Here is a 24,273-nt window from a genome sequence, read left to right on the forward strand (position 1 = left end):
CTTCAGACTCCTTCTTTCCAATGGATATGAGGGGAAACAGGCAAGCTCCAGCAGTAGCTCTTAAAAGTTTAGCAACGATCATATAGAATTATTTATAGAAACTAACTTGAACAGCTGCTTTCCCCACTCTCTTGCGGGACTCATTAAAATCCTGTTTGACACTCAAATAAGTCTGTGTGTTTGGTGGCGAGAGGGAGGAAAGTATGTGTACTTTAAAAAATTACAGGATTTGGAAATTACGATCAAAGGTGCTGAACGATCTTGAAGTTACTCACTGCTCCCTGTGCTTTCCTGGCAAATTAAAAAATGATGCTAAGGAGTAGAGTGGTTTTATTCTGCACAGCCAGAAGTGGAAGAGGGGAGATAAATGCAGCCATGTTTCAGTCTGAACATAATGAGGAAGTAAGGCATAAAAAATGGAGGTATTCAGAGAGTGACTCAGGAAATTACTTATGAAGCCCTAAGTAACATGATACCTCAGTGCTAAGATTACTGCTGGTTCCTCACAGGGGCATCACTAGGTGGGTGCAGGGGGTTCACACCACACCAGGTGGCACCCTAAGGAGGGGTGACACTACTGCTCCCCAAATATCTGCCTTTTGGCAGAAATGGGCTGTAATGCTGAAGAGACGGTGTGATTGGGGTGAAGTTCAGTGGAAAGAGAAAGGAGATGCCCCAGAGTTTTTTTAATTTAATATTTCAATTTTAATTTTTTTTAAAAAATAATTTTTAAAATTCTTTTTAAAATATATATTTTTAAAAAATCACAGCTTACAAAATTTTCACTTTAATCACATGAAACTACATGCAACTACATTTAGGTTGTGCATATGACATTGTAATTTAAAGGTCATAATTTTAACGTTTCTAGTAGTTGATGTCACCACTATTACCATTATATTCAGTTATATGCGGGAATTATGATTTAAGAGTCCCATTAGAACAAAACATATTACTAAGGATTCTGGATGGTTTGGAATGGGAGGAAGTCAATGGTGGGGGTGAAACCATGAGTTACTACACCAGGTGACACCAACTCTAGTGACACCACTGGTGCCTCAGTTGGCATCTTAGTTTTTTTGGAAGTCATAACATTGCATGGATGAAAGGATTTAAAATAAAATTGGACTAAGTTCCAATGAATACAATGGGATTTTCTTCTGAATAAATCTTTATAGTGGGGCCATGGTATCCACTGAGGTTGATTCCTGGACCACCACCCCTCCCCCCATTGATACCAAATCTGTGGATGCTCATGTCCCATTATACACAGTGGTGTAGTAAATAGTGTCCCTTATATAAAATGGCAAAATCAAGGATATATATATATATATATATATATATATATATATATGCACCATGAATCCATAGATGCAGAATCCATGGATACAGTAAGACTGCACAACTAAGCTGCACAACTCATCAAATCTAGTCCTCAGACTTGAGATAAAATGCCAGTTAGCCAGTAGCTAGTTTAAAATCAGTTGATGTCATTTGGACAATAATAGGCTATAAAGAAAATCCAGAGCAAAACAATACTGTTCCAGTTCTGATGCTCCAGGTAGGTAAGTCTTCTTGTGGCCTATAAGAATATAACAGCAGCCCAGCACTTGGCACAGTGCTACAGAAAAGTAAGGGCCAAATTAGATGAGATGTTAATTAAGCGATTGCAATGACAATGCCCATTTTCTGACATCTGAAGTGCAACCGGAATGTGTGTTAACCTTTCCCTTATGCCAGGGTCCAGTCAGATGCATCCTCCAGAGTTGCAGTTCAGTACAGGACAGAAGCTTCCAGCAGAAGGTTTCCCTTTGAGTGTTAAGAAGAGATTCAGAAGATTTTAATGCAATAGGAACAGGAGCAGATAATCCCCGCTTTATCTGCTATGTTTCTGATCAGAATTGCCATTAAAAAACACTCTTAAGACATGGCAATAATCAGTCACACATTCAGTGATTTGTTCTGAGGGGTTTTGCCTTTGCCTTGCTCTAAGGCTGATAATAACCTATTAGTCAAAACCACAAATGGACTACTGGTCACTTATGATGTGGGCCCTCATCACCCAATTTTCTGAGAGTCCATGTGACTCTAGAGTGTCCCAGGCCAGAAATATAGCTCCTGGACTTTGCAAAGTTGACTACGACTGAGTGGCCTTCTTGCCTCAGAGCCACACAAATGCAGGAGCACTCATACGAGAGAAATAACAAATAAGACGGAGCTCTCCACTGTTTGCTCTAACCTCACCTGCATTTCCACCAACATTTCATAGGTGAAAACTGAGACAGACATGACCAAACAAAACAAGAGTGACAAAAACAGTTGAGACAAAGCATGACAAAAGTTATTAATGAAGGAAAACAGACAAGCTAGGAGAGACTGTAGCAGTTCGCCTTTGCCTAAGTCCAGTGGGAAAGTCAAGATTCTGCCCTCTCCTCTTCTCTCTGCTGAGTTAACTGCATGCAAACTACTTTTGCACTTTGAACTCAGTTTGCAGTAACTGAAGTAAGCTGAGGACAAAGGGGGAAAGTGGGGCAGGGAGAAACTGGAACTATCTAATTCCTGCCAGTTTCAAGTTCTATCTTTTCTCCCCAGCTATCATTTCTCTTCTTTTGAGTTTTATCCTATTAGACTCTTTTCTCCTCTACAGCTCCGGGTTGCAGTTATCTATCGCCCTCCTGGTCCTGCCACTCAGTTCCTCTCAGACTTCAATTCATGGCTGACATTCTTTCTTTCAGATTCCGCCCCCACTTTGATCCTAGGTGACTTTAATATCCACATTGATGAGTCCAATAACCCTACAAAGTCTCACTTCAACTCTCTCCTAGCTTCTTTTGGCCTCCAACCACATTCCAACTCTTCAACTCATTCTCTTGGTCACTGTCTTGACCTAGTTCTTGCTGCAAACTGTGCCATTTCTGACTACCTGACACTTGACTTTCCACTATCTGATCATCATTTAATCTCCTTTGCTCTCACTTATACTCCACCTCCTCGTCATACTGTTCAACGGCATTTTTGTAACCTTCAGTCTGTTGACTCTAACCATCTTGGTCAGACCCTGGATTCATCTCTCTCTTCCCTAAATCCTGGGGATTCTGCTGATTCAGCAATGTCTTTATTTAACTCCACTCTTTCCTCGACTCTTGACCATTTTGCCCCTGTCTCTGTACGCACTTCTTCCTCTAAGACTAGGCCTCAGCCCTGGCTTACCCCCATCATTAAGTTTCTCCGGTCCTGCTTTAGAGCGGCTGAATGTCTTTGGAGAAAGTCCAAACAGTGGGCTGACTTTATCCACTTCAAATTTGTTCTTTCGTCCTTCTCACGTGCCCTCTCTATGGCAAAACAAAATTATTACAAATAATTGATCTCTGCCAATGAGAGGCGCCCGCGGCAATTGTTCTCCACCTTCAACACTTTGCTTAAACTTCCCTCTCCTCCTGTCTCTTCATCATTCTCTCCTAATGACTTTGCTAATTATTTCATCTCTAAGATCACCACTATTCGCTCTGAGATAGTTCCCCCCGATTCTTCTTCTGCTCATAATCTTCTATCGCCCTCGCCTAAAAAAATTTCTGTTTCCTCCTGCCTCTGCATGAACTCTCTTCACTTCTGAACTCATCCAAACCTGCAACCTGCTTTCTTGACCCAATTCCTACTCCTCTTCTAATCTCTATCGCTCCTTCTTTTCTGCCCTCTCTTCTCCATATCTTCAATCTCTCTCTCTCTACAGGCTTCTTCCCGTCGGTCTTCAAACGTGCTCTCATTTACCCTATTCTGAAAAAAACTTCCCTTGACCCCTCCTCTTTGTCTAGCTATTGTCCGATTTCTCTTCTTCCCTTTCTTTCTAAGGTTTTGGAACAGGTTGTTTATTCTCGCTGTCTAGAGTTTCTTGAAGCCAACTCCATTCTTGATCCCTTTCAGTCTGGTTTCTGCCCAAGGCATTCCACAGAGACAGCTCTCACTAAGATCTCGAATGACTTTTTACGGGCCAAGGCTAATGGCCTTTATTCTGTTCTCATCCTTCTTGATCTGTCTGCAGCCTTTGACACCGTTGAACACTGTCTTCTAGTTGATATACTTTCTGACCTTGGGTTCTCAGACTCTGTTCTTGACTGGTTTAGATCTTATTTGTCAGGACGATCTTTTGCAGTGGTCACTGGTGGTCAGACTTCATCTCCTGTTCCCTTATCTGTTGGAGTTCCCCAGGGCTCAGCTCTGGGTCCCCTTCTGTTTTCTCTCTACACACTGTCCTTAGGTAAACTCCTTAGCTCTTTTGGTTTTTCCTACCAGCTGTACGCCGATGACACCCAGTTGTATCTTTCCACCCCTGACCTTTCTCCAAGGCTTGAACAGCAAGTTTCGTCTTGTCTCACAGCTGTTTCGCAGTGGATGCGCCATCGGCGTTTGAAGCTCAACATGTCCAAGACAGAGCTTCTTGTCTTTCCTCCTAAGTCCGCCCTTCAACACTCCTTTTCTGTCTCTGTGGACAACATTTCTATTCAACCAGTCCAGCAAGCCCGCAGTCTTGGTTTCATCTTTGACTCTTCTCTGTCGTGTATCCCTCAGATCCAGACCACAGCCAAGGCTTGTAGATTCCTTTTGTACAATATTGCCAAAATCCGACCATTTCTCTTCGACTCTACCGCCAAGATCCTGGTCCATGCCCTAGTGGTCTCACGACTTGATTACTGTAACATCCTTCTGGCAGGGCTTCCTCTTTCTCACCTCCGTCCTTTAATTTCTGTCCAGCATTCAGCTGCACACATTATCACATCCGCCCACCGCTCTGACCATATCTCTCCTTTGCTGGCATCCCATCACTGGCTCCCCCTGCCTTTCCGCATTCAGTATAAGCTTCTGCTGTCCACATTTAAAGCCCTCCATGGGCTGGCCCCTCCTTACTTAGCAGACCTTCTTTCTCCTCACCTTCCCACTCAGGCTCTCCGTTCTGGTAGTCAAGGCCTGCTGTCCCAGCCCAGGATTTCCTCTGCCCCATCTCGGATTCGCCCCTTTTCACTCGCTGCCCCTCACTCCTGGAACCTTCTTCCCCCACGAACAAGAGCCATCACTTCTTTAACCAGCTTCAAAACAGAGTTGAAGACCGTCCTGTTCAGAGAAGCGTTCCCAGGCCTTGCATAATTGTTGCTTGCCTCCCTGGATGAAGATTAACCATCCATTATGAAGCTAAGCCCTCCCTCCAGTCCATCTGCCTTGGTCCAGGCCTTGGAGGTAGAGAGGAACTGCTGGACCTCATCCCCTTCCCCACCACTGCTCCCTTCTCCTTTTGTGTGGTGTCTTTTTAGATTGTAAGCCTGAGGGCAGGGAACCGTCTAATTAAAAAGACTGTATGTACAGCGCTGTGTAAATTTACAGCGCTTTATAAATAAAGGTTAATAATAATAATAATAATAATAATAATAATAATTTAATGTCACTGGGAAAGTGTGTAATTGGGACTGTCTTTGCCAAAACTGGACAGTTGGAGGTCATGTACTGGCAATGCTCTCCAACCACTCAATAGTTTTATTATTTTTTTTCTCAAATGGACTTCAGGATTTCAAGCAAGCTCAGCTTTGAATGAAATGAGTTAATGTTGCTTTTATAGGAAACAAAATCAGCAGGCTGAAAAGGACCTGCATCTCCCTGCCCAATTTTGAGCCCTTCTTCCGTCTGTCCATCTATCCATCCATCCCCCCAGCCCCTGTATGAATCCCATTGGTAAATATAGACTTTGGAACAAGTGTCAGTTAAAGCAACATGTTATTCCACCTCTAATTGTATAATTGATATATTCCCATGTAAGAAGCTCTCAAGCTCCAGCTCAAATGACTTCAAATTTCAGGAAGATCTGTGGTCTATTTGCTCGAGGATTTCCTCTCTAGTTACAACTAAGTAGATATGGCACTTGCACACATCCATCACAACAGTGTTTAGGCATCTCACTGTGGTTTCTGTGGGTCGATTATGCTGAAGATTTCTGTTTTATTCTTTAGGTTGAAAAGGCAAATGTTATTGGACAGAGATACTGAGAACTTAATATTTCATCACTTAATTTGTATGTGCCATCAATGTATAAAGAATTTCACAAAGCAATGTAAGCAAAAGTATAGAACTCTGCCCCAAGGGCTTACAAAGCAAAGTTCAGTCGTGGGGGAGGCAATGACAGGAATGTTAGGCCAAAGAGAATGGGGAATAACATGAACTATAAGCAATTACAAGTACTGGAGATGACTCATAGCAAGTGAAGAAGGGGCTTTGAAAGAGGTAGGCCTTGAGGTCACAGAAACAGAACTGCAAAGTTGGACAATTATGGGTTGCTGCACAAGCAGAATACTATGAAGATGATCACCCTCCACTGAATTTGAACTTTAAAAGACCAGCTGAATTAATTTTTTGAGTATCTTGAATGAACAAGATAAAAGAACAGGCACGAACGATTTTTTAAAGGGGTAGAGGAGTCATTCTGGGTTATTAGGACAATGCCTCATTTCTGCCTTCCTGTCTTTTTGGAAGACAGGTTTCAACTAATGTGTCAGAAGTGGGTATTATTTTATTATTAAGAAGTAGCAACATGAATTTCATAGAATCATAGAATCATAGAATCATAGAGTTGGAAGAGACCACTAGGGCCATCCAGTCCAACCCCCTGCCATGCAGGAAATCCAATTCAAAGCATCCCTGACAGATGGCCATCCAGCCTCTGTTTAAAGACCTCCAAGGAAGGAGACTCTATCACCCTCCGAGGGAGTGCATTCCACTGTCGAACAGCCCTTACTGTCAGGAAGTTCCTCCTAATGTTCAGGTGGAATCTCTTTTCCTGTAGCTTGCATCCATTGTTCCGGGTCCTGTTCTCTGGAGCAGCAGAGAACAAGCTTGCTCCCTCCTCAATATGACATCCTTTCAAATATTTAAACAGGGCTATCATATCACCTCTTAACCTTCTTTTCTCCAGGCTAAACATCCCCAGCTCCCTAAGTCGTTTCTCATAGGGCATGGTTTCCAGACCCTTCACCATTTTTGTCGCCCTCCTTTGGACACGCTCCAGTTTCTCAATGTCCTTTCTGAATTGTGGTGCCCAGAACTGGACACAATATTCTAGGTGGGGCCTGACCAGAGCAGAATACAGTGGCACTATTACTTCTCTTGATCTAGACACTATACTTCTATTGATGCAGCCTAAAATAGCATTGGCCTTTTTAGCTGCCGCATCACACTGTTCACTCATGTTCAACTTGTGGTCTACTTGGACTCCTAGATCCCTTTCACACGTAGTTTCATTCAGCCAGGTGTCACCCATCCTATATCTGTGCATTTTATTTTTCCGCCCTAAGTGCAATACCTTACATTTCTCTGTGTTGAATTTCATTTTGTTAGCTTTCGCCCAACTTTCTAGTCTATTCAGGTCATTTTGAATCTTGATCCTGTCCTCTGGGGTATTAGCTATTCCTCCTAATTTGGTGTCATCTGCAAATTTGATAAGTATGCTCCCAATTCTGTCATCCAGGTCATTGATAAAGATGTTGAATAGCACTGGGCCCAGGACAGAGCCCTGTGGGACCCCACTGGTCACTTCTCTCCAGGATGAAAAGGAGCCATTGTTGAGCACCCTTTGGGTTCGGCCGGTCAACCAATTACAGATCCATTTAACAGTTCCTTTGTCTAGCCCACATTTTACAAGCTTGTTTGCAAGAATGTCATGGGAAACCTTGTCAAAGGCCTTACTGAAATCAAGATATACTATATCCACAGCATTCCCTTCATCTACCAAGCTGGTAATTTTATCAAAGAAAGAGATTAGGTTTGTCTGGCATGACTTGTTTCTCTGAAACCCATGTTGACTTTTTGTGATTATGGCATTGCCTTCTAGATGTTCACAGACTCTCTGTTTAATGATCTGCTCCAGAATCTTTCCTGGTATTGATGTCAGACTAACTGGACGATAATTGTTGGGATCCTCTTTTTTCCCCTTTTTGAAGATGGGGACAACGTTTGCCCTCCTCCAGTCAGCTGGGATCTCTCCTGTTCTCCAGGAGTTTTCAAAGATTATTGCCAATGGCTCCGATATTACATTTGCCAGTTCTTTTAATACCCTTGGATGGAGTTCATCTGGTCCCGGAGACTTAAATTCATTTAGATTAATAAGGTGTTCCTCTACTATCTCTTTACTTATTCTGTGCTGAAATTCCCCTATTCTGTCCTCTGCTCCATTATCCTCAGGTTGAGCACCCTTTGCCTTTTCTGAGAAGACTGAGGCAAAGAAGGTGTTGAGTAATTCTGCCTTTTCTCTGTCTTCTGTTAGCATTTTGCCATCTTCTCCACGCAGTGACCCTACCGTTTCCTTCTTCTTCCTTTTGCTGCGGACATATCCAAAAAAGCCCTTTTTATTGTTCTTAACCTCTCTAGCAAGCCTGAGTTCATTCTGCGCTTTAGCTTTTCTGACTTTACCCCTACACATGCCTGCTATTTCTTTGAATTCCTTTTTTGTGATTTCCCCCTTTTTCCATTTCTTATACATGTTCCATTTCAAACTTAGCTCAGTTGAAAGTTCCTTAGTCATCCATCCTGGTTTCTTGAGACACCTCCCGTTTTTCTTTCTCACTGGAACTGTTTGAAGTTGTGCCTTCAGTATCTCTCTTTTGAGAAACTCCCATCCATCCTGAACTCCTTTATCTTTTAGTATTTCTGACCATGGAATCGCCCTCAATACTTCTCTAAGTTTACTGAAATTCGCTCTCCTAAAGTCTAGGATGCGTGTCTGACTCTGCCTGGCTTCTCCTTTCCACTGTATTACAAACTCCAGGAGAACATGGTCACTTCCACCTAATGATCCCACCACTTGCACCCCATTAACCAAGTCATCCTTGTTGGTTAGGATCAGATCTAAAATAGCTGTCCCCCTTGTTGCCTCTTCCACCTTTTGGACCATGAAATTGTCTTCCAGGCAAGTGAGGAATTTGCTAGACCTTGAGGATTTTGCTGAGTTTGACTTCCAGCAAATATCAGGGTAGTTGAAGTCGCCCATCACTACTACATCTCTCCTTTCTGAGTGTGTGGTCATCTGTTCTATTTGAATGTTAGAATGTGTTCTTTCTTTTACAAGTTGACAGATTAATCATGGAGGTTATTTTTCTGTATTTATACAGCATTTTTAAAGTACTTCATAAACATAAATATGGTAATCTCAACAATCACTTGGTAAGGTACTTCAATATTATGATTGTTGTGTGCCTTCAAGCTGTTTCTGGCAACCCCAAGGCAACCCTATCATAGGGTTTTCTTGGTAATATTTGTTCAGAGGAGGTTGCCTTTGCCTTCCCCTGAGGTTGAGAGCATGTGACTTGCCCAAGTAACCCAGTGGGTTTCATGGTCAAGTGGAGAATTGAACCCTCATTTCCAGAGTTGTAGTTAAACACTCAAAACTACTACACCACACTAGCTCATTTCAATATGGGTGTGTGTGTCAAAAATTGTGGCCATTTTTGATAACCAGTTGTTATTCCCTTTTAGCTAGCTGTTAAGTCCAGTTCCACCATGATAATGCCACAGTATGATATACCATTATCAATGCAAATAATCTGATGAAATCAGGTTAAGTTATGTAAGCTCAGGCTCTGTCCATATCAATAAACACATAAAACTATTTTTTAAAAAAATCTTTCATTCTGTGATCACTTTTGCTTTTGACAATGCACTTTAATATTTAAGGCAACTGTTCCTGCTTCTCCCCATGTATCATGAAAACTTAGCTAAATAGTTTTTTGTGGGTTTTTCAGGCTATGTGGCCATGTTCTAGAAGAGATTCTTCCTGATGTTTTGTCAGCATCTGTGGCTGGCATCTTCAGAGATCTCTGAAGATGCCAGCCACAGATGCTGGTGAAATGTCAGAAAGAAACTCTTCCAGAACATGGCCACATAGCCCGAAAAACCCCCCAAAACCATGGATGCCAGCCATGAAAGCCTTCGACTTCACACTTAGCTAAATGTTTACATTTAAACAGAAGTGGGATGGGCATTTTTAAGGAGTACTGTAAAGGTGGATTTCTGCATGGTGAAGGGACCTTGTGGCCCCTTCCAGCTCTAAGATTCTATGATTACATGTTGCATACATTTAGTGTACAAGTTACCAAATGTTGGAGAAAGCAATTTTTGGTATGTTGTTTTTTTAGGTTTCTTCTACCAAAACAACTGCCAAAAAGAAATGAATTACTTGTCCCTTCCAGGGCTTGTGGCACTTAAAGTTATCATTTTGGTGATGCATAAGTCTACATGGGTTAATTATCTGCCATAATGAAGTGTGCTGCAGTCCGTGAAAGTTTTTAAAAACATTACATGCTATCTAGCTTTTCCACTAAAGAATTGTGGTCAAGGTGAAGAAACATGATTAAATTACAAGTAAATCAGGCAATGAGATATCGTAATAATGAAAACCATTAAAATAAACACAATAAAAATTAAATATAAACATGCATCTTGTCTTTTGCTGCAACAGACTAATAAATACTGCCCTGGAAATATTCAGATACAGTTTTTCTAAGCAAGAGCATCCAACTTCTCTCCTTGAAAAAACTAGCCTGGGTCAACTGATTTTTTAATGATAACTGGCTATTAACTCAGATGACTGGCAGTGCTCTTTTGTATTATCATGTTTATGTTTATTTATATTCTGTCTTTCTCCCAATTATTTTAAGTGTAGTCTTTAAGTATAGAATTCCTAGTTCTTAGTTATTTAGACTAGATACACTGGACAAGGATTCTCCAACAGAGCAACTTGCTCAGCTTCCTTTATCTCTAAACCTTTAGAAATCGAGTATTTACTACAAACAGTAAGACAGTTTTAAAGTTTACCTGGATCATGTCATTAACTCATTCACTCCAGACAGAGCATGGAGGGGATACTTTCCAGAATGAAGAAGGCTACTCAAACAGATAAGACTGTAGTAAGTGCATTGATGGGTTCCTTTCTGGTCAATTAGCATCACACTCTGTACAGCACTGCCAAGTACCTTTTGCTGGTCAAAACAAAAAACTGACTGACAAAATTGACTTCCACTGCATCTGAGAGAAACAGTCTAACTCTGGGAATACAGGACAATGAACATCTGTAGTTTCCATCCAATCAGTATCACAGAGTTGGAAGGGACTGCAAGGGCCATCTAACTCAACCCCTGCCATGTAGGACTACATAACTGCAGCACTCCTGAGAAATGGCCATCCAACCCCTGTTTAAAGATATCTAAGGAAAGTAAGTCTACCATCATCTCGGGTGATCCATTCCACTGTGAAACCTTTCTACAGAGGTACCTCCTAATACTTAGGTGGAATATCTTTTCTTGTAATTTGAATGCACTGTTCTGTGTTCTCATCTCTAGAGTAGCAGAAAATAAGCTTGCTCAATCTTCTACTTGACATCCCTTGCCTGCTGTAGCACCTCTCTTTTTGTCCCAGATAAATATACCCAGCTCCCTGAGCAGTTAGTTCCTCATATGCCTTGTTTTCCAGGCTTTTTAACATCTTGGTCACCTGGACATATTGAGCTTACATTGCCCAATTATTGGGTCAGCTCAACCACTGCTACACACATGGGCACAGACAAAATGGCTTGCCCAAGTGGCCTTTATTGCTAGGTGCCAAATATCTTTCACAAGCCAAACACGCAAAATCAGAAAGCAAGCATCGTTTGACAGGATTGCATGTCTCTTATTTGGAAGACATTTGGTGAAAAGGTCATACAAGACATGGGGCAATATTTCAGTATTTACATGTAGTTTAATATTAATCTGGTTACTCAAGTATTAAATGTTTTGTAATCTAATCAGACCTTTTAGTGAAGGAATGAAAAGCATCCAAGTCTAAATAAGTACCAAACCAGCAGACTAAAATTTAAAGTGAAACTCCCAGCTCCAAAACGCATCATAACTACTAACGAACATCATGTTTACTGCAGCTAGTGTTTTTCTTTCCTTCATCATACTAGTGTGTGTCTATGTGACGTCAAGTCACCTATTGCCTTTGGGGGAGCCCATGAATTTCATAGCAGTTTGCCATTGCCTTCCTCTGAACTTTAGCCTACAGCATCTGGTATTTCTTTGTGGTTTCCCAAACAAGTACTAACCAGGGCTGACTCTACTTACGGTAGCTTCCAAGAACAGATGGGATCTGGTGCCTTCAGTGGGTTTAGTTTTTTTCATTATACGTATACCCAGCCTCCAATTCTCATTTTCTCATCCTTTCCCAAACCAGCCCCGTCTTGATTTACTCTTTATAATATTTGTTGTTCATTATTTGAATCTGAGTGTCTTCGTTTTTAAAGTAGTGGCATTTCACTTTCCCCCTTACCCTCTCCCTCACCTTTCTTCCTAGTTTAAGTTGCCTTTCATTTTCATTTTCAATTTCATTTCCATTTATGCTGTGCGTTTAGTGTGTTCATTCTCCTTTCTCTTTTTTGTCTCTCTGATCTTATGTATTCTGTGTCAAATTAGAATTGAGGGTGGAATCTGAAGGTCCCACAGAGCCCCATGTGCCCTCCTCAGCACTTCTTCCCAAATTAAGTTCCAAAACTGGCAATGCCTCTGGGAAGTATGATTGGCCCTCTAAATGTAATTCCCCCATAAATCTCTGTTGACCCAAACTTAGGAACAACAAACAAAAAAAGCATAGAGTCAATTACGTTTTGAGAGCAAAATGTGCCCTCCAAGGCTTCTGCAAGTCACAGTTTAAAAAAATGAAGTCCGAAAATGGCAAAGTATGTGGGGATCAGGAGGAGGTCCAAAGATTACAAAGGTCTAGAGAAGACAAAAATGGCTGCTGGATCCTCAGAAATCACCTACCTCTAAACTGAATGTTAAAGGAACCTATATTCCTGCCATTAACCTGTTATCCTTCTCACAAGCAGATTTCCTCAGAATGAAGCTTGCCAATTCAGGTTTTATCTTCCAGCAAGGAACTGCAAAACAAAGCATGTTAAGCATAAGATACATAAGTGAAGGAAATTATATGCTAAAAGAAACAGATGTTTTCAACACTTGAGGAAACACCTCTGCAATATTAGTAAAAATATGATTTCTCATTTGATCCTATATCATTTTTACACACACACACACACAGCAAAAACAGCATACCTAAATAACTGCTACTAATGCAGTGGAGAGAAGCAGCACACATATTAGCAAATTTTAACACACTAATGCACACTTTAAAGAAGGCTAATGCTGCATTGCACTGCAGAAATAATGCAGTTTGACATCACTTTAACACACTAACACATGGCTCAATGCTATGGAATCCTGGGATTTGTAGTTTATAACACCAGCACTTTTTGACCTAGCAGGCTAAATCTCACAAAAATACAAACCCCAGAATTCCATAGCATTGAGCCATGGCTGTTAAAGCCGTTTCAAACTGCATAATTTCTGCAGTTCACTTTTGGTATAAGATTTAACCCTTGTACCAGTATGTGTGTAATTTGGCATGGTTTCTTCCATCTGAAGGTGCTTTTTGCGTCCAAGTTTTATGTGTTTCTGTTAATTTTTTAAAAAAGTTATGGTTATTTTTATTTCTTAACACAAGTCAAAGAGAGGCACAAAAACAGATTTTCAAATCTCCAATGAGACCCAGATCAACTTGGAATCATTCAGAACTAAATTGGAAGTGGATCAGGGTCAGGGACATTGCACATCCCTATACAATTTACACAAAAATTTGCTAACAGCTAAAATGCAAGGATATAGGGACAAGGAAGTAACAGAGTAACAAACCATAAAACACCTTCTGTAGATGAGAGACCCAAATAAACTACTGTACATTAAGACAATGTCCTTTTATTTATTCTATATTCTTTCCATTTTATCTTTTCAAGAAAGGAAGAAAAGAAATCTTAATTCCAGATGTAGGTCTTCTCCAGCGAAGAGACAACTAATGTTGGAAACACTTAATTTAAGAGAAAACGGTGACCTACAGATGGATCATCTTAATGACCAGGGAGGAGTGGGAAGGAATATTTCACTTCCTGAAAAACTAAGTATTGTTTTTTTTAAAAAAAAACTTATAAAGGCTACATAGTAGTGAGCAAGGCTATAGCAATCAGAATGAGACTTCTTGAAAAATAATCTTATTATTATTAAAAAAGGACATCTTCATTCCTTTCCATTTATAGATGTATAAAGAAAGATATATCTGTCCAAATGCCCAATAAAAAGAAAAGAAAAATGGAACAAATAAAAAACATTCCCACTTCCCAACATTATGGTGGCCAGGAAAGTTAAGGCAGTGGGATTAAAGACAAATATTTAGAAATGAACAGTAAATAAATATGTTATTAACAAGGATAGATTGAACAGCCCCAAACCAGAGGGTGTTGTTTGGAACAGTTTTGGAATCACCCACTTTTCCTTTCCACAGTGTGAGTCAGGGTCCAACGTTTCACAGTGTGTATGGGCCCATACAGACAGGCCAAAATAAAGCTGCTTCAGATCACTTTGGAGTATGCTATTAAATGACACACACATCTTAAGAGGCCAGCATCTGCACCAAAGCTGCACTTAGGTCACCTAAGGAGGCCCAAACCCGACTGTTTGGGACTGTGGAAGTGGCCAGTCTTAGAACTGCAGCACCTGGTCACCATGGTCCCACAGCCATCAGGGCGGGAGTGGTCTCTGGTTGCTTCTTTCGCCCCATCTGCTCAAGGCCTCTATTGGATTCATTTACATCCTGCCTTTATCCCAATAGTTGGATTCAAGGCAGCTCAAATAATATTTTTTAAAACATATTAAAATGCATACAAAAGATCAGTAATACATAATAAAAGCTAATTTAAAATACTATTAAGCAATCTACAGAAGACAAACCATTAAAAATCCATTCAGAACAGAAGATAAAAATCAACAAGACAGCACATCATTAAAAGCCCATTGCAGTCAATTCCTACATACTTTACAAGATGGGCAAATTCAGGTCCTCAGCGACTGTTGATTGGAAGTCACTAGAAGATGGAAAGATACAAAAGCCCTATCTGTCAGAATGGTCAGAATTTGGAATTATCCTCTGCTATTAAAAATGACTTCCTAACTTATAAATGCATGCAGACAGAAAAAAAGTAAGACATATTTCAGGCAAATTTGGTGGCCTTTTATTTCATTTGTTTACAAAGACTCTTCTCCCCATTGCCCATTTTCTTTAAATGCTTGTTTTAAACATTGTGGTTATTGTGTCCCTTCAAGTAATTTCTGACTTATGGTGACCCTAAGGCAGTGGTTCCCAATCTGTGGGTCAGGACCCCTTTGGGGGGGGGTCGAATGACCCTTTCACAGGGATCGCCTAAGACCATTGGAAAACACATATTTGCATGTAGCAATGAAAATAATTGTATGGTTGGGAGTCACTACAACATGAGGAACTGTATTAAAGGGTCCTGGCATTAGGAAGATTGAGAACCACTGCCCTAAGGGGTTTTCTTTGGAGAACTTGTTGGTTTGCTCTTGCCTTCCTCTGGTCATTGTTGTTAGCTGCTATTGAGTTGATCTCAGCTCATGGCGACCCTGTGAATGAGACATCTCCAAGCCCCCCTATCCTCTACCTTCCTGCCCAACAGGTCCTACAAGCTCAGGCCCATGGTCTCCCTGGTTGTCTATCCATCTGGCATGCAGTCTTCCTTTCTTTTTACTTCTCTCTACCTTTCCTAGCATCATTGTCTTTTCTAATGAGTCATTCCTTCTCATTATGTGGCTGAAGTATGACAACCTCAATTTAGTCATCTTGGCTTCCAGGGAGAGTTCTGGCTTGATCTGTTGAAGGACCCATTTGCTGGGCACTCTTTTCCAGCACCACATCTCAAATGAATTAATTTTCTTTCTATCTGCTTTCTTCACTGTCTACCTGTCACAGCTGTACATGGTAATAGGGAATACAATTGCTTGCACGATTCTGACTTTAGTGTTCAGCTGTATATCTTTACACTCTGGTCATTACATTATTTTTTAAAAATTAACTACTCAAGACCAAATTCAAACAACTGTTTTGTTGCCTTGGCCTACATATACTTTTTCCTATGTTCATATTATTACCCTTTTGTTTTTCTTTGTCAAGATACATTATTATTATCCTTAATTAATCCAGTGTTTCTACATTTTGTCATTAGCTACAATTTCAAATAAAAATACATTTACTGGGAGAAGAAAAATTGGAGCCCTCAGCCGGATTTCAAAAGTGCTCTTCAAGTGATCAGTTCAAACTCCAATCAGAGTGATCTGTCCAGTGCCTTACTGGACTGTGGGGGCAAAGGGGGTAGCAAAAGAGGCATTAGTAGGAGCCTGTGGGCCACATTAGGTGACACTCTGAGGGTGTGTGTGACACCACTGCTCCTCAAACATCTGCCTTTTTATAGAAACAGGCTGTGGCATTTGCCTACATCCCTTTATAATGCTGGAACACATGGGGTGACTGAGGTGAGGCTCAGTGGGAGGAGAGAGAGGTCTCAGGGTTTTATTTTTTTTAATTAAAATTAAACATTTAATTTAAAATATTTTAAAATTTTCTTTAAAAACATCATATCTTACCAAATTTTCACTTTAACCACATGAAACTATGTACATGTAAATACATTTAAGCTGTACATATGATACTGTAATTTACAGGTATAATTTTAATTTTGCTAGTTGGTTATGTCACAACTATTGCCATTACATTCAGTGATATATGGGAATTATGATTTATGAGTAACATTAGTACAAAAACACTCCTAAGGATTCTGTATGGTGCAGTATGGGAGGAGGTCAATGGAGGGGGTGTGACACCATGAGTTACTGCACCAGGTGACACCAACCCTAGTGATGCCACTGGGTGTGCCTACATTTGGCGTTACCTGATTTACTACAAGCATGGAGTCCCTATCTTCAAAATAGTGTGGTCTTCAATTTAGTGTGCTAAAGATGCATACAGAAAAACATGCTATTGGAATGAGAAATCAATGCAAAAGCTACTGCGTGGAAATTCACTATACAGGTCAACTCCGATATCTGCCACAAAGCTCACTGACAGGCATTGGGAAAGATAATATCACTTAACCTAATGTGCCACACCACTTTTCTAAGGACAAAATTATATAGAGACATACATAAAACAATGCTTAGCTCCCTGGAAGAAGGCCGGAGACGAAATACAAGATAATAATAATAATAATAATATGTTTTATTTATAGACCGCTATTCCGCGATGATCATAGCGGTGTACAGTAAAATCGTTAATACAATAAAAATACAGTTAAAGGAGGGAGAAGTCTCATCCTTCAGGCAGTCCAAGATGTTGCTGGGTCTGCCTGATGGCTCCCTCTGAGGCCGAGATGGCAGTTGAGGAGGGAGGGGCCTCTTCCTTCAGGCAGTCCAAGATGTTGCTGGGTCTGCCTGATGGCTCCCTCTGAGGCCGAGATGACAGTTGAGGAGGGAGGGGCCTCTTCCTTCAGGCAGTCCAAGATGTTGCTGGTCTGCCTGATGGCTCCCTCTGAGGCCGAGATGACAGTTGAGGAGGGAGGGGCCTCTTCCTTCAGGCAGTCCAAGATGTTGCTGGTCTGCCTGATGGCTCCCTCTGAGGCCGAGATGACAGTTGAGGAGGGAGGGGCCTCTTCCTTCAGGCAGTCCAAGATGTTGCTGGTCTGCCTGATCTCTCCCTCTGAGGCCGAGATGGCAGTTGAGGAGGGAGGGGCCTCTTCCTTCAGGCAGTCCAAGATGTTGCTGGGTCTGCCTGATGGCTCCCTCTGAGGCCGAGATGACAGTTGAGGAGGGAGGGGCCTCTTCCTTCAGGCAGTCCCTGATGTTGCTGGTCTGCCTGATGGCTCCCTCTGAGGCCGAGATGACAGTTGAGGAGGGAGGGGCCTCTTCCTTCAGGCAGTCCCCGATGTTGCTGGGTCTGCCTGATGGCTCCCTCTGAGGCCGAGATGACAGTTGAGGAGGGAGGGGCCTCTTCCTTCAGGCAGTCCCCGATGTTGCTGGGTCTGCCTGATGGCTCCCTCTGAGGCCAAGATGACAGTTGAGGAGGGAGGGGCCTCTTCCTTCAGGCAGTCCCTGATGTTGCTGGTCTGCCTGATGGCTCCCTCTGAGGCCGAGATGACAGTTGAGGAGGGAGGGGCCTCTTCCTTCAGGCAGTCCAAGATGTTGCTGGTCTGCCTGATGGCTCCCTCTGAGGCCGATCTACATAAAGATCTACATAAATTATTTTGTTATTTGATTATACTCTGTTTTTCAACAAGTGTAATGCAAAGAAACAAATGTTACAGTAAAACACAAACATTGACATTGTTGTTGTTGTGTCCCTTCAAGTTGCTTCCAACTTATGGTGACCCTAAAGCGAACCTATCACAGGGTTTTTGTGGCAAGTTTCTTCAGAGGGAGTTTGCCATTGCCATCCTCTGAGGCTGAGATTGTGTTATTTGCCTCAGGTCACTCAGTGGCTTTTTACATGGCTGAGCTGGGATTCGACCCCTGTTCTCTAGAGTCATAGTCTAGCATTCAAACCACTATGCCACACTGACTCAAACACTGACATACAGAAGAGTGAAAACAATAAGCAAAATTAAAAACACTACAGTTGGCCCTCCACATTTACGGATTTGACTTTTGTGGATATGACTATTTGTGGTTTTTACTAATATGCTCTCTCCAGGAATCTCTAGGTCTTCCAATGCCACTCTGCCAGAAGTTGACCACAGAGTTGTGCTGGAGAACCTAGAAGTTTCTAAGCATTTGTAGGTCCTCCAGCATAGTTCTATGATCAACAGATGTTGACCATCAAGATGCACAGCAGGACCTGGAAATTCCTATAGAGGTGTTTTCTTAGGTAAAAATAATAATTTAGGGTTTTTCACATTCACGGGGTCCTTTACCCCTAACCCCAGTGAATGTGGAGGGACTACTGTTTAAGCAACAGATTTTTTTTTAAAGCTGAGAAAAAATACAAAGCTATTGTATTCAGTAGCAATATTAAACATATTGATTTTATATCCCACTTTTCTCCTGGTATGGGACATCAACAGAGATAAGATAAATATGTCTGGAGACAGCATTACTCAGTGCAAGTGCCATCACCAAGTAGGCTTTGTGTAGACTCTATATTTCAGACGGCAAGAACCACTAAAAAGTACTGTATATACTTGACTATAACTTCATGTATAACTCAAGGGCAGTTTGGGGGCCAAAAGTATGGATTTTGATATGACCCATGGATAAGTCAAGGGTAAAACTTAGGGGCATGTAACAAAAGATGTAAAGGATGATACAAAGCAAAATGATGACAAATAATTTAGAAAATTCTGGCAGGCATAACTGTGTGCACCCTAAAGGTTGGATGGATGAGAGAGTAGAGGGGATCCATGCTTCTTTTTGGTGCTCCCAGGATGGACTAAGCTCTTGCCTTTTACCACACTATTCAGAGAAATGAGATGGCTCTCTTTTAATATATATAAGAAGAGTTAAAGTACAGTATTTACACTGACATGTGGATAAATCATCTCAGGTTTTTTGGGTCAATTTTTGACTAAAATTTCTAGTCTTATACATGAATACAGTCGGCCCTTCTTATACATGGATTTTTTATACACGGATTCAAGCCTCCACGGTTTGAAAATGTTAAAAAAAGTGTAAATTTCTCTTGATTTTCCATTTTTTATAAGTGACACCATTTTGCTATGCAATTATATTCAATGGGACTTCAGCATACATGGATTTTGTTATCCACGGGGGATCTTGGAACCAAACCCAAGCGTATAACAAGGGTCCTCTGTATATACAGTAAACAACATCAGTTATACTTGTAACTAAGCAGAACTAAATCTGCATCTTAAGATGGATGACCAGATGTCATCATTTTCCAGGACATGTCCTACATTTTAGCTTTCTGTCCAGGAAGAATTCCAAAATGTTCTCCATTTTGAGCATGATCAAGAAACATGAATTTATATTTATATTAGGGTTTTTAACATTTACCTTGCAATGGCCTACATTGTTCTTGAATGTCCTACATTTTGTGGTCCCTTGTCCTCCTGGTGAGAACATCTGGTCACTCTGAGCTTTAGTCCATTTTTAATGTCTGGATAGGCACTATTGATCCACCTCACTGTGTACATTGTATATAATTTCAAACTGTAAATTTTAAATGTGGATTGTTTTAATACGTACTTGTCTTGTTTGTTCCTTTAAACTGATGTGTATTTTCAGCCAATGTTGTGTATTTGTTGGCCTGTTGTTTTTTCCTGCCTCGAGCCATGAGGAAAGGTGGATAAGAAATAATAATAATAATAATAATAATAATAATAATATTCTACACTGATATTTTTGAACAGGCACTGAACATGGGAATTTATGCATGCAAGGCTATGGTCCATGTCCAAGAAGGTTTTTGATATAGACAGATATTTCATCTATTTTTAACTTTTGTAAATTTTTAAAGCAGTTTTATAGTACTTTAATGTGGTGTTTTTAAATTATGATGATGATGATGATGATGATGATGATAATGATGTTTATTTCTAACACCCTTTCCACCAAAGGGCAGTACTTCAGAACATATACAATAAAAAACAAACAGCATAAAATGTTAAAATATTAAATACTAAAATAATATACTAATATGCTACAAAAATCCTCATAGTTTTAAAACTGATATTGCATTTTACATACAACAAATTCACATTCTGTAACTTACAGCATTCTGTATTTCCTTTTATTCCTTTCTCTCCATTTCCCCTTCCACTCTCTTTCTCTTTTCCCTTTCCCCTCATTTCCATCTTCTTCCTCTACTCCATTTCTACTTCTTTCTTACTCCTTACTAGTCCTTACTTATTCCTTACTCGAGAAAGGTGGCATACAAATAAAATAAATAAAATAATAACATAAATAAACTGAAAAGTCAGCTTTCACCTCACTTAGATGGCAAGAATTTCCCATCAATCTACTCAGAAGCAGCAGAAAAGGCAATAGAGGAAAGGACGAAGAAATCATACATAATACAGCAAGAAATACTGGTTGGGGAGGACCAACAGTAGGAACATTTGTATCAAGAAACACAACAGAAACACACAATATCTGTTCCGACATCTTCCCTTCTATACTCTACATTTGTTGGCCTGTTTCCTTCAGCTTTTTCCACCAAGGTCCCCCCCCCCCCTATTTTGGCAGTTGTTTCCCCAGTGGGTTTGTCTCAGAGAATGGAATAACTGTGATTTACAGATATCAGTGAAAACTGTTACTGTGATTTTAAAATACCTGTGATTCAAAACTGTGATTTTCTGTGATTTCTGTGATTTTCTGTGATTTCTGTGATCTGTACACTATGTTGGAGCTCAGTAACAGAATGAATCACAGTCACAGAAAAAGTAGCAGTTCACAGTTTGGAGGCTCAGTAGCAGAATGAATCACAGTCACAGAAAAAGTAGCAGTTCACAGTTTGGAGGCTCAGTAGCAGAATGAATCACAGTCACAGAAAAAGTAGCAGTTCACAGTTTGGAGGCTCAGTAGCAGAATGAATCACAGTCACTGAAAAAGTAGCAGTTCACAGTTTGGAGGCTCAGTAGCAGAATGAATCACAGTCACAGAAAAAGTAGCAGTTCACAGTTTGGAGGCTCAGTAGCAGAATGAATCACAGTCACTGAAAAAGTAGCAGTTCACAGTTTGGAGGCTCAGTAGCAGAATGAATCACAGTCACTGAAAAAGTAGCAGTTCACAGTTTGGAGGCTCAGTAGCAGAATGAATCACAGTCACAGAAAAAGTAGCAGTTCTGTGAAAATCACAGTTTGGAGCTCAAGAGCAGAATGTGTGGCTGCATCCACACTGCAGAAATAATCCAGTTTCAATCACTTTCAGTGCCATGGCTCCATCCCACGGATTCCTGGGATTTGTAGTTTGTTGTGGCACCAGAGCTTGTTGACAGGGAAGCCTAATGTCTCACTCACAAAACTACAGTTTCCATAATTCCATAGCACTGAGCCATGGCATTTAAAGTGGTGCCAAACTGGATTATTTCTGCAGTGTGGATGCAGCCACAGTCACTGAAAAAGTAGCAGTTCTGTGAAAATCACAGTTTGGAGCTCAGTAGCAGAATGAATCACAGTCACTGAAAAAGTAGCAGTTCTGTGAAAATCACAGTTTGGAGCTCAGTAACAGAATGAATCACAGTCACAGAAAAAGTAGCAGTTCACAGTTTGGAGGCTCAGTAGCAGAATGAACCACAGTCACACAAAAAAAGTAGCAGTTCTGTGAAAATCACAGTTTGGAGCTCAGTAACAGAATGAATCACAGTCACTGAAAATCACAGTTTGGCCTTCAAGCCAGTCACAGTTCCAAACTGTGACTAGTGAATATCTGTGAAAAAGTAACAGTTCTGTGATTCTATTCCATTCTCTAGTTTGTCTAAGGTCCAAAACACACTGCAGAAATAATCCAGCTTGAGACAGCTTTAACAGCTCTGGCTCAGAGCTATGGAATCCTGGGAATTGTAGTTTATTTATGGCACCAGAGCTCTCTGACAGAGAAGGCTAAATGTCTCACAAATATACCGTTCCCCAAATCCCCTAGCATTGAGCCAGGGCAGCTAAAGCAGTCTCAAACTGGATTATTTCTGCAGTGTGTTTTGGACCTAAACCAGAGACTTCAGATCCCAGATGCCACAGGAATGAAAGGCAGACAAGGGAAATTGGAAGTACTGTAATCATGGGGTTTAATGTTATTGCATGGTAGACTACCACACACAATTTCAGGCAATGGCAACCTACTTTTGGGCAATGGGAAGTCAGTTTTAATGCAATTTGAATTCACGTAAATTCGCTGAACTAGTGAATTCACATTAATGCGTTCTGGCCCCACTTTCTTTCCATTCGAAATTACAGAGAAATTCCACCCGTGTGATAAACTGTTTTTCAGAAGACCTGGGTTGCTGCCTCTTCTGATGTGAGGCATGTACCAGCCTTCTCTCTCCATCCTTCTCTTTCTGTGTCTCTCCCTCACTAAGCCAGGACCGGATTCATTGTTTCTCTCCATGACATCATTACAGTTACAACAATTTCATGCTGATATTACTCCTGCCCCACATTCCTCTTCTACTTCTACTTTAGTCTGGTCACTCCTACCTAAAAATTGGGGGGGGGGGGGGGGAGAATCCCTTTGTCAAACAAACAAAAACACCCAATCAAAAATTCCTCTGGAAGAGTGACCTTTAAGCCATATATATATATATATATGGGGCTTAAAGCAGCATATATATATATATATATATATATATGGCTTAGGGGTCACTCTTCCAGAGGAATTTTTGGCTGGCTGTTTTTTATTTTTTGAAAAAAGGATTCCTTTTTTTTTTTTTAAGGTAGGAGTGACCACACACTTTAGTTTATAAATATATATATATATGTGTGTGTGTGTGTGTGTGTATGTATTATAATACACACACACATACTCTATATATACTGAATATATATATATATATATACCGTAGTGTGTGTGTGTGTGTGTGTGTGTATATATATAATATACTAAAAGTATGTGTGTGTTTGTATATATATATATATATATAGACACAGAGAGATTGATAGTCAGGTTTTATTAGATCTGAGATAATTTCACTTGACAAGTGAACGGAAGGAAAGAAAAATGTGTATGTATGCATGTATGTATGTGTATATGTATCTATATGTGTGTGTGTATATATCTGCATGTATGTTTGTGTATACATGTGTGCATATTTATGTGTAAATGTGTGTATACATTTGTATATATATGTGTGTGCGTGTATATATGTATGTCTGTGTGTATACTGTATATATTATATATATGTGCATATATATATATATATATATATATGTGCATCCACAGAGGTGTTATTGTGTGCCTTCATGTCATTTTTTTTACTTATGGCGACCCTGTCACAGGGCTCCAAAACACACTGCAGAAATAATCCAGTTTGAGCGCGCTTTAAATTACCCTGGCTCAGTGCCAGGGGATCCTGGGAACTGTCGTTTTGTGAGGCATTTAGCGTTCTGTCACATATATATATATATATATATATACACACACACACACACACACACACATATATATGCGTATCTATTAAACAGATATAGATGTGAGTGTGTGTGTGTATATATATATATATATATATACACACACACACAAACACACACATATATATACATCAATATCTATTGAATAGATATGTATATAAGTATATCTTCCCCTCCTTTATGCGGCCTTCTCAGGCCACCTCGCCCCACAGCCTCCCCTCACAGGAGGCAGCCCTCCC

General features: G+C 40.5%; 1 long non-coding RNA gene across 1 annotated transcript; it reads right to left on the minus strand.

Annotated features, from left to right (window-relative positions):
- Positions 1-1,338: 1,338 nt before the first annotated feature.
- Positions 1,339-21,392, minus strand: LOC149310451 (uncharacterized). Its single transcript, XR_016281578.1, has 5 exons — positions 20,686-21,392; positions 20,160-20,233; positions 14,928-14,977; positions 12,828-12,943; positions 1,339-1,809 (listed from the first exon to the last, which is right to left on the minus strand). It is a non-coding gene; the product is annotated as an uncharacterized LOC149310451 (long non-coding RNA).
- Positions 21,393-24,273: the final 2,881 nt, after the last annotated feature.

The sequence above is a fragment of the Sceloporus occidentalis genome, unplaced genomic scaffold (genome assembly GCF_023333645.1).
Source record: "Sceloporus occidentalis isolate IW3139 unplaced genomic scaffold, rSceOcc1.0.p SCAF_6, whole genome shotgun sequence".
Classification (NCBI taxonomy): domain Eukaryota; kingdom Metazoa; phylum Chordata; class Lepidosauria; order Squamata; family Phrynosomatidae; genus Sceloporus; species Sceloporus occidentalis.